This window comes from Propithecus coquereli, unplaced genomic scaffold (genome assembly GCF_000956105.1).
Source record: "Propithecus coquereli isolate 6110/MARCELLA unplaced genomic scaffold, Pcoq_1.0 Scaffold138, whole genome shotgun sequence".
Lineage (NCBI taxonomy): Eukaryota > Metazoa > Chordata > Mammalia > Primates > Indriidae > Propithecus > Propithecus coquereli.
The window spans coordinates 1538571-1552112 of NW_012138080.1; the positions used below are offsets into that span (position 1 = coordinate 1538571).

The window sequence follows — 13542 nt, forward strand, 5'->3', positions numbered from 1 at the left end:
GCTTTGGCAGACTAAATATTTTATCTTCTGCTCATGTCTGGAGCTTTTAAAGATGTGGATTGGGGGCTCTTTTCTCATACCCCGTCTGGACAAAGATGATTGGCTTTGCCATTTTGCCCAGGTTAGGACAAGGTTAAAATCAATTATAATCAATTATTAAGAGTCTTCTGTGGCTGCATTGCTTAAAAGAGGATTTTAAAAGTTTCTCAGTTCTGAAACATGCATATCTTAGTTGCTACTGGAGATATTGTTATTCTAGAATGTCAAATATAGATGTTATCAGCATCAAGAGTAAATACACAGAATTTCTACTTCTTATTTCCTTGATACCTATGTTTCAGGACAATGAGAAAAGCCTAAAAAGGCTGAGATAATCATAGTTGCTGTACCAAGTTGAAAAATCTTGTTATTTCTTATATGTGTTAGACAACTGTAGCTATTTATAATTTGGTCACATTGTCACATTATTTCCTAGAAATTTATTGAGATGCTCTCTGCAGTTCTTGTGTGATCATTTGCAGTGTAAAATGCACATGTAACTGCTCAATCTAAGGTAGGTTGAAAGAATCATAGATTATTAATTCCATAGTAATTTTGAGACAAGCTCGATCCAGCCCTACATTTTATGATAAGGAAACTGAAGCTTGGAGAATTTAAATGACTTCCTCTAATTCTTACAGCTATCCAAAGGGAGAATTGTGTCTACTAGTTCTGAAAAGCATGTGTGGTCCCTAAACATCCAAATGAATCTTTTCCTTTTATACAGTATTTTTATATACTTACAATTTTCTTCACAATGATTTGAGGAAAAAAAAAACCCTATTCCTACAAAATGAATATCATTCTGAACCTTGGACCAAGACATGAACTCAATAAACAGAATATAATTTTAAAGTGTTCTCAACAGGTCACTTAGCTTTATCCTTCATCTCATTTTCCATGAATGGAAATCCCTTGTATTTTCAGGTTTCATATAGGCCCAGTAGCTGAGAGTTCAAAATGCTGCTGGAAAAAATATCCCATTTTATTTATAATCTATTGAGAAGGAGAACTCTAGCAAATATACTAGAATTTCTCCATAGACATGCCCAATACCAGCTATTTAATGGAGAGTGTGGACCACATGCTTTGTTAGGAGTCCATCATTAACAAACACTACAGCATAGTCTCATAGCAAGCTCCTCATCCTTGTGATATACTAAAAATCAAAAACCCCAAAACTCAATATTCCTAATTTGAGGAAAGAAAACCCATGGAATTGGGAAGGGGACCATAACTTTGAATTTAAACACTTCTTCATCACTCTATCAGCAAAAGAAAGTTCCTTATCCTGCTCACTTACCGTCCCCCAGCTCATGTTGCCAATAGAACCGAGACATGTTACGTGTAAAGCGTTTTATGAAACTAAAATTCGAGGGCCACAAGCATCATAGTTGTGTGGAAATTGATGCGACCCTACGTAGTGGTGGGTAAGAGCACAGCTCGGGTCCAGGCAGGTCTGGTTTTGTTTCTGGCTGTTTGGTCATGGTCAGATTATATACCTTCTTTGGCTTCATATTCCTCATCTGGAAAATGAGGGTTATAATTATGCTTACTTCTTGGCATTGTTTGAAGATTAAATGAGAAGGACTTATCAGAAAGCTTGGTGTACAGCAAGCTCTCAGTAAATCTTAACTATAATAATGATGACAAATAATAATTATTATTCATAATGGTAGTAGCAATAGCAGCAGCCATGGCAGTAATATGTATATTCCTATTTCTAACATTATATTATTTTCTTTTGGATCTATATGTACACACATAGGATAGAATTGCTTCAGTGTCTGTTCAGGTCAAAAATTCTGGATGAATTTTTCACCGTGGTTTATTTTATAGCAACACAATTCATATCACTGAACCTTCAAACCTTTCTCTGTGTTGAAAGACACATTGTGTATTTGTATCATTGGTTCAATTCTAAGAAAAGTTTATTCACTGCACGTGCAGGGAAACTTGATTCTGATATTCCAAGGGTTAATTAATTGGTAAACATTTTTACTTTTTCTTTCTGCATTCAATCTAAGTTTGTAGCACATTGTATTATTATAGAACAAGCTTTCAAAACCTTTGAAATCCAGTGGGCAGCATAATACCATTGCTAAAGGATATGTAAGGGAGTAAGATGGACTAGGAAGTTTTGGTACTTACTGGCTGAGCCTCTTGTTCTTCATCTCTAAAGTGGAGAGAATAATACTTTCTAAAACTATTTTGGTTGTTACAATTAATACAGTACAAGCAAAACTCCTAGCACAAAGCCTGATGTGTAGTAAATGCTTCCTAAGTGGAAACTACTATTAATATGTACATTTTTATTTTGTATATTTATGTAACTCATAAACTATGATATTTATTTCAGGTCAGTGAATAGACATTTAGATTATATCCACTCATAGTGTCAGTCCACAAATATTGATTGATTGATAACTTATATGTACTAGACACTGTGCTAGGCCTGAGGGAAAATGATGAGCAAAGGGGCATCCTTAAAGAAGAAATGGTGGGGCTGGGCACCGTGGCTCACACCTGTAATCCTAGCCCTTTGGGAGGCTGAGGCAGGAGGATCACTTGAGGCCAGAAGTTTGAGACCAGCCTGAGCAAGAGGGAGACCTCCTCTCTACAAAAAAAAAAAAGAAAAAAAAGAAAGAAAATTTAGCCAGGGATGGTGGCACACGCCTGTATTTCCAGCTTTTTGGGAGGCTGAGGCAGGAGGATCGCTTGAGCCCAGGAGTTTGAGGTTGCTGTGAGCTATGATCATGCCACTGCCCTCACACCCGGGCAACAGAGTGAGACCCTGTCTCATAAAAAAGAAAAAAGAAGAAGAAGAGAAGAGGAAGAAATGGTGGGTTCCTGGAGGACTATGGTGAGAGAGAAAAAGTAAACAAGGAATTTCAGTAAGTTACATTATAGCTTCATTGCGTTAATTCCTGTTACCATTTATTCACATGAATTTAGTTTCTACAAACTATAAAATATGAACTTTCACATATATTTAGCTATCTTTTTATGAGACAGGTTTTAAGTGTTTAATCTGGGACAGTAAAATAGATATTTTACTTGGATAGATGGATAGATATTTTACTTAAAACTAATAGAACAATTATGTACCATGTACGTACTTTCATCTGTATGGCATACAGAGGCAGAGAAGTATAAATAGGGCAGGATCTGGAATTGGACTTCTGGGTTCGAATCCTTACTCCTTCCTCTATTAGCTGTTATGAACTGAATTGAATCCTCTAAAAGTTCATATGTTAAAGTCCTAGTCCTCAATGTGACTGTATATGGAGATGGGACCTTTAAGGAGGTAATTATGCTTAATTGATGCCATGAGGGTAGGGTCCTAATCTGGTAGGACTGGTATCCTATTAAGAAGTGTAAGAAACACAGAGATCTCTTTCTGAGCTTGCACAGAGGAAAGGCCATGTGAAGACACAGCAAGAAGGTGGTCACTGGTAAGTCGAGAAGAGAGACCTCATCAGAAACCAACCCTTCTGGCCCTTTGATCTTGGACTTCTAGTCTCCAAAACTGAGAAACTTAAGTTTTGGCTGTTTAAGCCACCCCATCTGTGGTATCTTGTTATGGCAGCCAGAGCTTATTAATACAGTGACCTTCAGCAGATTATTTAACTTTCTGAACCCTAATTTTTGTAAAATTAATTATTTTATAAAATTAATACTATGCTATCATAGATTTACATTGAAGAGACATTCAGATGATACATTTGACACTTAACAGAGTGCCAGGCATGTAGCAAGTACTTAAAAATCATCAGCTATTATTATTACTTCACTGCAAAATCATTCACTGTAACTTGTATTCTTGTGTTTTGTATTTTTGGTAACTGCTTTGGGGCATCTCACTGAACTATCAGTTCAGAAGACCAGGCTTTGGTATCTGTGAATTGCATGTACACATGCTTTGCTTCAAAGTCGTACAGACCTTTGCCCTTTATTTACATAGCTCCTCTATCGAAGCATCTCAAGCACTTAAAATTGGCTCAGAAACCTACTGTAAAACTTCCTAGCTGAGAAGAGAAACTAAAAATGTACTCTACCTGCTAGAGTGTTGACATAGCGGAAGATAAAGAAGCACGAGAAAACTAACCTCCATTCTCAAAGATACCCTGTGATGTCCCGTCCTTTATTTTCCCTTGCCTGGGTATAGTTTCCTCCTAATTGGCTTTGCATCTGATAAGATGAACATTGAACATTTGCAGTATGTTTCTCGTCTGTTGCCAATTACGAACTACCGATCTTCAGCGGGGCCTGCCATCTTTGCATTCAGCACCAGCCTTCCCCCATTCTATTTGGATCTACTGGCTTAGTACCAGGCGTGGAAACATACGAAGAAGTAAAGGAGAATAAATAATCTTGTTTAGTTTTCTTGGAGCAGAAAGTGTTTTGGAGGAATGAGTACCCCAGAGGTCCCCCATTTCCTTTACCTTTGTGAAAGGAACACCCTATGCTTTAAATAATGATTCATGTGGTATGCACCATATCCAAAGAGTAAACGTAGAGATGAAAGCTTCTATTTATTCTGTATAGTGAAAATAGAAATCTGGAAACAGCATCTGCTTCTCATTTAAATGTATTTTTTTCTAATTATTTAGATGTATAGAGGCATCAAGCCAGGTTTCAATCAACAAGAAAGGTCTTGTGCTATCTAAACAAAATCTCATGCCTGAAGCCACTGGTCATAACACTTAGAATGGCTTAAAGCCCTAGCATGGTTTTTAGTGCAAAGTAGTTGTAAAGCCTGGGTCATGAACAAAGATATTATTTAAGTTTTTAAGATCAAGTCTGAATATATAGAGAAATATTGCTGGAAGTATTTATTTCCTGATACCTAAAGATACCAGGTAATTAAGCTTGGTTCGGAGTCACCTGGCCTTTTGAAGAATAAACCCTACAATCATGACTTCTATCTCTTGTTTTTAACAGAGAAGAATAAACATTGGTGCTTTGGATGATTTGATTATATGGATTAGTTATTAGCAGCACTTGGAAGAATGCAATGCCTCAAATATCAACTGATAGAATTACGGCTCCCCCAGTTCTGTGACTCACAAAATAGGAGTCTCAAATAAAGAAACTCTGTTTTTTCAGAAACTCTGAAGCTATTCATAAGTATACACAGGCGAATAAATTCACAAATTTAGAGAGAAAAGATTTGGACATTTTGAGGAAAAGGGCCCTAAGAACCAACAAGCCTTCTCGACAACCGGATGTGGGAGCCCAGCCAGTGTGGTAGCTTCCAGAGGGGTCTGCTCTGCATAGATGATCCCACAGCCAAGATGAAGATAGAAGCAAAGGAGGGTTTGAATGAGGGAAAGAGAGGGCTGGTCCAGATTGGTTTAGAAATGGTGTTTGAAAGGCAATGTTAGAAATCGAAGCTACCCCTTCATTTGGGGTTAACCCCTTCTCTCTGTGAAAACAGGGCTTCTAGTGTCCTATTTTTTTTTTTATTCTATTCTTAGGTGCTACTCTGCACAGTTCTGACCTCATATTGTTGTAAAAGAAGTAGCTCTGTCTCCTAATTATTCTCCATACCAACTCGTGGCTGATTAAAACTAGAGGCTGAAAGGATGTTGATTTGGGGAAAATCGTGTTTTCTATTGTTTTTCAGATAATTTTCAGTGTATTCTTTAGATATAAATTGAAAAGTTTTTATTTCTCTCTCTCTCTCTCCCCTCCCCCAGCTTGCACACCATACCTAGTTTAGTCTTGTTTTAGTAGCTCTCCCACCTACTGCACTCATGACCTTCTCTGATATATGATAATTGAATTTAGAGCAAGAGTTTACATTTTTGTATTTTTTTATGATTTCTACCCTGCCTAATTTCAAAAAGGATTTGAGGCAGCAAGAGTAAATGGCACTGGGAGTTAGATGGATATTTTTACCCTGCATTTGGCCCATATTCTTTCAGGCTGCATGCATTTCCATAACTCTGAACAAGGATCATATTTGGATGACCTTTGTCCAGGGTAGAATTCACAGAATTGCAGAATGTGGAAAATGAATTCCTCAGTATTTACAAAATCACCAGAGGCACATCTGAATGAATTAAATATTTCCAGTCTTGGTAATGGTTCCGCTAATTATATTGTTTTATACTTAAGATATGTCTCCTGTTCTGGAGGGGGAGGAGGTGGAGGAGATTTAAAGTGCCTCTTGGATTGCTGTGTGACTTTGGGCAAATCACTGATCACTCCGGGCTCTCAATTCCGAATCTGTTAGATGGGGATAATAAACCAATAGCATGTTTATTATGGAATTGTTGCAAGAATCAAATGAGATAATGTACCTATATAAGCTTAGAAAACAGTAAGTCACTCTATATTATGCAGTCAGTGTGGGTGAATGCTTTATTTACTTCAATCTGAGCTTCATATGGTAAGAGAGACCAGGCCCTAGCTCACTGGGATGCTCTAGGAAAAGTGCCTCATTGTGTTTGGGCTTTATTTATTGAATACATTTGAATGAGTGATCATTCTAAGAGCAGAGAGTCATTCAATTTGATTTCACAATGGGGTGATGGGTGAGGCTGGAAACTACATTCTCAGATGCATTATCCAGAACACAGGAAGCAAAACCACTTTTTAAAAGTGACTCATCTTTAATATCTCATAGCAGTTTTGAAATACTTCATTCATTCATTTTTATAGCAAACTCTTAATTGAGAATGTCATAAACTGCTTTGCAGAGAGAGGCAATCAGGACCTGAAAAATTAAGTGGAGTAATTTACAAATAGGCTTTTGTCTGGCTGAAGGTTTCAGCTTATTCAGGATTCGCCTTTAGGTTATTTTAGCAACACATGCTCCATTTTCCCCACCCCATTGGCAGCATGTATTTTGGGTGCCCGATATATGCTGGAAATGAAAAACAGTTTCTCATATGTTGCTTTCTCCTGGTCCACATTACAAAGTCTTTCTGACCCTTTTACTGTCAAAATCAAACACTATCACTTTCATCCTTCAAGACCCCTCATTGTCTCACCTCATCTGTCTGTCGTTCAAATTTCTTCCCACGTGGGTCCTGTGTTGTGAATGTATGAACTCTGGGCCCACTTCCATCCCTTTTTCATGAAACCAACCTTGACCCAAGTCCAGAGTGAGTTCCTTCTTCTCTTAATTTCTTTACAATTTATAGTCTACATAATTTAGCACTTTAAAAAATATATCCTTTTTCCCTTCTTTTTATTAATAAAAATATCTTGTCCCTTCTTTTCCCTGACTACAGTACAAGCTATATTAAGAGTGCTGATTTCTAAGTCAGATGAACTAGGATGAAATCCTAGTACTGCCATTTACTAGTTGTGGCCCCAGGGCACCTGGGGATGATAATAATAATTACTTCACAGAGTTTCTGAAGGGGTAAAAGAGGCGGCTTGTATGAAGCATAAAGCACACTGTATGAGCTCGTTAAATTCTTGTTCCAAGATTAATTTACTGATTCTTTTCTAGGCAAAGCTTTCTCTTTAAGGAGAGGAGGAAGAGAAGGCACTCTCTCTGTCTTTTTAGTAACCAGGGACATATGTCCCAAATTTTTGTCCCCCAAACTTATTGTCCCTTAAACTATTGAAGATTCTGTGAACTTGCACTCAGTGTCAGTCTTGCAGCTTAGTCAAAAGTTCGTTGCTTTTGATTCATCTAACAGATCTCAACTGAGCTCCTACTGTGTGTCAGAAATTATGCTTGATACAATCAAGAAAATGTCTTTTAACTTCTATAATCCCTGTCTGCAGATTTGTGAAACTTTATTTTATGCCGTGGATTCATATAGAACTCCACCCCCCATATATACACATGTCATTTTAAAAATTAACCTTGGGTGGGACGAAGAAAGTATCTATGGAGAGAACCCAGTGGATTATAGCATTCAAGGTAGTTTTTAACAGGCTCAACAACTAGGATGCCGTTTGTGCAAGATATGAGCCACACTCAACTCATGTCATTCTATGGCTATTATACTTACATTAACTTATTTTTGTACACAAGTGATTATGCCTTACTTTATGTCATTTGACCCCCTTTGCCTTTATTTTATTAGATGTGGATTCACCACTTAAACTCATAGTTTCTAGTTTCCTCCATTTTATTTTTCTGCATGCAATCCATTTAGTCATAAAAAACATTGATTCAAAAACAATATTTTAGCTAGTCTAGCAGTATTAACAGTCTGCTGCCAAATATTTTTGACTAATTCATCTTTGTAGAGTCCAGAGCATTCATAGTTTTCCAACTAGGATAAAATAGCTTATTTAGACTTAAAAGACAAGAACAAAGGCAAAATGAGTTTGCCTCGATGATATCAAAAATTCAGTAATTTTCCATCTCTTCCCACTTGTAGTAACAGATAGCCAACAGATTATTATTGAATTTGGTAGTTTCATAGAATTTTCAAGTTGAGAGATACTGTTGAGTCACTTGTTCCTCAAATTGTGGTCCATGAGTCCACAGCATCAGCATAATTCGGGAGCTTGTGTGGAATGCAAAATCTCAGGCCCACCCTAGACCAACTTAATCAAGTTCTGTATCTTGACAGAATTCCCAGGTGATTTTAAAGTTTTTGAAGCACCGCTTTAATCCACCTCTGTCCTCCTTTTAAGAGAAGAGAACATTCGAACTCAGAGTTAGTGCAGAGCTAAGTTTAGCATCTCAGCCTCCTGACTCTGGGGTTACTGTTCTCTTCTGTGCTCAGGGCCAGCTCGGTAGATTCCCAGCTCAGGGTGGACACAAGCATCTGTTGCCCTGTTGCTTACTGTAGGTCTGGACTTGTCTTGCCTTACTTTCTTAGTTGATGTTTGGTGGTCTAGGAAAGAAGACTACAAGATTAGAGAATACCTTTTCTTTAACCCCTATGCCTCTTGGGTGGGAAGCCATTCAGTTTATCATCCTATATTGCATAAAGCCTCCAAAATAAGAGCGAACCCTTACTGAGGCCAGAACCCTTTTATTGTCTTTAATTTTATATGTTTGTCAGCATCTATGATAGGAATTTTACCATCTGACATTCTTTCTCTAACGCACAGCTCACGATTGTGCAGTGCATCTCCTTTAGTACATGGAGGATAGAAAAGGCTGAGCCAAACCCTGTTAACAAAACAGTCCCCTGAAGGGCTATAATATTGCTCAGTGGTAATATCATCCCTATGCATTTTATCTTGTACATGAAATCTGGGCTAATTATCATTTTCTCATACAGTACATTTTAGACCATTGTGTTTTTGTGTCCCTGCCTAGTTCATTAAGCAGGGTTTTACAGCTCCTCCAGTAACAGGATTGCTATTGACACTTTCATTAGACCCATAATTCAAATGCTCGTCTGCCTTCCAAATGGAAGCCTCTGAGTCCAGAACCACAATCTGGCCACCGACCGTATGTTGGCTTTTAGAACTGTCATAAACTCATCATCACATTCAAGTTCTTGAAGGGTCAAAATCTGCTTTCTTGGTGAACTGTCTTCATCCAACAAACAGTCAACGTATTCTCCAAGAATAGTCAGCCAAGTTTTCTCTGTCGCTCTCTGAAAACTCTTCCAGACAGTTCTCAGTATAGTGTGACTATAGTACAAATAATCAGTGTCTGTATTTAAATATTAATTCCCTGCTTCATTCATTCATTTATCCATTCATTCTATTACTTTTACCATTTAAGACCAATATACCAAATATTGTGGCAGATGCTCTAGTGATTTAAAGATGAATAAGATGATCTCTCTGCCTTGGAGTATCTTATAGTCTAGTAGATATGTACATAAGTCACTATCCAGTTAAGTGGAATGTGAAAATTTTCACCACTAGGTTGCCAGAAGTAGGAATGGCTACAGCTATAGATCCCTGTGCTCTAACTAAGGGCTATTATCAACACTGTTTTTTCACCAATGGTTCAAATGGAAATAGTCTCGACTGAACTAAATAGAATTGCATACACACACACACACACACACACACACACATACACACACACACACACCTATATATATGCAGTATATCACAGAATATAACCTCAGAAACAGATGAAGTAGAGTCCTTAGAAAAAATTCTGATGGGCAATAGAGAAAAGGTGGGCTGGATCAGAGACAGCAATTGTTTTAGTGGTCATGAAAAATAGTCTTTGAGTTATTAGTAGTGTTTTATTTCTCTCACTAAAAAGGTTCAAGAAGAGGTTCAATGTAAGTACTTGATTTGATTTACAATAAACGTTTTAAGAGTGCTTGCTAGACATCAAAAATTTCTGCTTTTAATTTTTGCAGAAGTAAATATCTTGGGTCTTAGTTAAGAAGCAGGAAATCTGAGCAGACCTGTGTGGCATCAGTGTGCAATTGAGGATTTCAATTCAACTGAACAGACAATTGTAGACCATATATTTCAATGTACACTTAGATATGTTTGGTTTAAAAGATGGCTACTTGGGTGCTTCACTTTTGCTTTAGGACCAGTCAGATCACAGAGAAAAAAAAATGGTTTGTGGTAGTTTCGTCTTCCTGAAATCTATGCTTTTAAAATGTAAAGAAAGAGAGGAAGAAATGGAAAAGACAAAAGCATAGTCGTATACCATTTATTCAGTTCCTTTCCTGGGTCTTGACCTTACCTGAGCACACATCTTGTATTACCCACTTCATTTGGTTTCTTTCACCCAAACCCATAGTTGGGTTCCTGAAACAAAAATGTCCTCTGCTAGAATAGACCCAGACCATTAAGCAGAAGAAGGATGTGAGGCTGGACTCCATTGCTGATTGGGGTAATGTGGCTTCATTTTACAGTAATACTGCTGTGCTATTGAAAAATGACTTCAGCATTCTTTTCAGTGCTTTTCATTCTACCTCGTGTGCCTTCATAAACATGTCCAATCGCGCGATGGAGGTCAACGACAGTGTAGGGTTTAGAATTTGTTGCTTGGAAATCACACTCACTTAAATACCTGAATGTGTCCATCAGCCGTGCCATAGCTTATTCCAAGCCTGTGAGAAGAGTGATTTGCAATCTGCTTGCTTTTCATTTCAAGTAGCATCACTCACTTTAAGCCAGATATTCAGGCCTCTTCAGAAGCCTCCAGGGTGAAGGACAAGTAAGAAGAAGCTTATCGAATCTTTCACAACTGTGGCCGGCTACATCTACTCCTGCATCAAACTCAGGGCATCTTTCTTTGGTATTTTATTTTAAAATCACACATTCTTCCTTTTATGTGACAAATAATAGGGACTTTGCCACATGATTTCACAATCCAGATGGCTCTTTTGTGGTTCTATACATTTAATTGATCACTATCCAGGTTGAAGTCTGGGCCAGAATGTCTGGGGTGGAAGAAGAGGACATCATGTTTATTTTTGCCAGTCCTTCTTTGAGTTCTCTTCTCTCCTCTTCTATAAACTCAGGTTGCATAACTACATTCTGTTTTCTTTTTCCTTTTTCACTTACAGGGACTTACCAATTTGGGCTTCTTCCAGGAGCTGAAAACCGATTACAAATATGAAACAGATTTCACTACTGGACTTGAATGCTGCATTAAAAAAAAAAAAAAAAAAAAAAAAAAAGCTCCTTAAAGTAATTGAAAGAGATCTTCACCAAAGAGTAACTGCAGTGTGAATGGCAGGATATCAAGGAAGTAAGAGGTAAATATTGAATGAAAACATCTTTGATTTATGGTCAGATATATTAAAAATATTCTTCTAGGCTAAAGGTAGCATTCCTTCTCAGGTAAGGGTCAGAGGTTGGAGGATCTTTTCCAATCAGCAAAAATACCAGATGACCCAGGCTCTTCAGTCCCTCAGTCTATCTGTCCAGCTATTAATTTTAGAAATATTACAAATTACTGGATTTGTTCTAAAAGCATCATTTTGGAGGAGCAGGCTTGCTTAATAAAGGAAACAGTCTCCACGGAAACATCCATGGGGACAGTTGACAATTTCTTATGCTTCAGAAATTTTGGTGAACCATCTTGAAAACCTATTTCCAGTTGACAAGGGATCAAATAGGGGCAAAAGGCAATAAAGCTCTTAAACCCTATTTATCTTGATGTTGGAGAAAAATAAACAAAATGAGTTGGGCTCCCCAGAATATACAGAGGGCATCAAGGGTAGGTACCTGCCATTTTAGCTTTTCCCAGTGTGAAAAGAGGGAAATACACACATACATACACACACATGCACACACACAGTATGTATGTTTACACATGCAGTGGTCTCAGTCGCTTCTTTCTCCTGGCCTATTAATTTTCTGGCTTCATCTCTTCTGTTCTACCTGGAAGGGTCTATGAGTTGCCAGATTCATTCCTGGGGCTTTTGTGAAACAGAATCTAAAGAATGGGGAAAGGATAGAAGGGACAAAGCCACGGTGAACTATTCTCCCAAGGAAAGCAGTGAGCCTGGAATACAGCAAAGAAAGGCATTCAGTCCCCCAGAGCAAAAAGACAGAAGGAGGGTGGTGGTGGGAATACCTGAGGTGTGAATGTGGGGAGACTCCAGTGAGTGAGTGAGGATATGGCATGAGAATTCTGGGAGATGGGGGGAGTGATTTTGGGAGAGATGATGGAGATTGCACAGCGAGCATGCGAATTCACAGAGTGAGCTATTCAGAGAGAAATGGTATTTGAAAATGAGAGAAGATGAGAGGTATTAATAGTAATTGCCATGGAATGTAATTCTTGGCTCTCCTTTATTCTTCAATGAATGAGTAAAGGATAGAATTCCCCAATTTTAAATGAAATGTCAGTTCAGGTCTGAACACATGGGTGCAGCCTTTGATAAGGTTTCACCCACAAAGCAAATCTCTCACTGGGTACTCTGGCAATGGGATTTTTTAAAAAAGAAATTATAGCATCCTCTCAATGCCCAAACCTCTGCTTGACCACTGGTTTTCCAATTCTTTTCATATGGCCTAGTTTATAAAGTGCAGATCTAAGGAGCAGCTGTCCTGTGCTTTAGTCACTAAAGTTAGGAACCACTAACTCATTCCATGACCGAGGTCATTCATCTAAGCTAATGATATGCAGTAGTTATAAACACGGAATTAGGGAGTGACAGATTTTGCACAAGTTATTTAACCTCCTTTAGTCATTGTTTTCTGTAGCTATAAAGTTGGGACATTAGAATAATTTCCCTCATGAACTTTTTAATGAAAAAACATATGTGAAGCTTCATAGTAGTGAGTTCAATAAATAATAGCAATTATAACATTGCTATTATTATAATTGCTATTATTATTATTGGTAGTGGTGGCACTGTTAATCCCTGGCTCTTCTTTAAAATTAGAGGATGAGATAAAATTTCTCCTATGCTCTTGTCCAGCTCTAAAAATAATTTCTATAGCTCCTGAGTTTAGGAACACCTTACACAAAAAATAGGCAATGGGCCATGAAACAACTCTTTTTCACCCCAGTCTCTTACAAATATTCGGGTTATTTTGAAATGCCATTCCCTAGAGAGGGCCCAACATTTCATTTAACATGTGCTTTGCCCACTTCAGTATCTGGCTTGGTACTACTTGCATACTTGTATT

At 37.8% G+C, this 13542-nt stretch overlaps 1 long non-coding RNA gene across 1 annotated transcript in view; it reads left to right on the plus strand.

Annotated features, from left to right (window-relative positions):
* Positions 1-11657, plus strand: part of LOC105806127 — a 401664-nt gene extending 390007 nt beyond the window's left edge. The window contains exon 3 of the long non-coding RNA XR_001137242.1: positions 11466-11657. This is a non-coding gene — a long non-coding RNA (uncharacterized LOC105806127). The remainder of the gene's footprint in view (positions 1-11465) is intronic.
* Positions 11658-13542: the final 1885 nt, after the last annotated feature.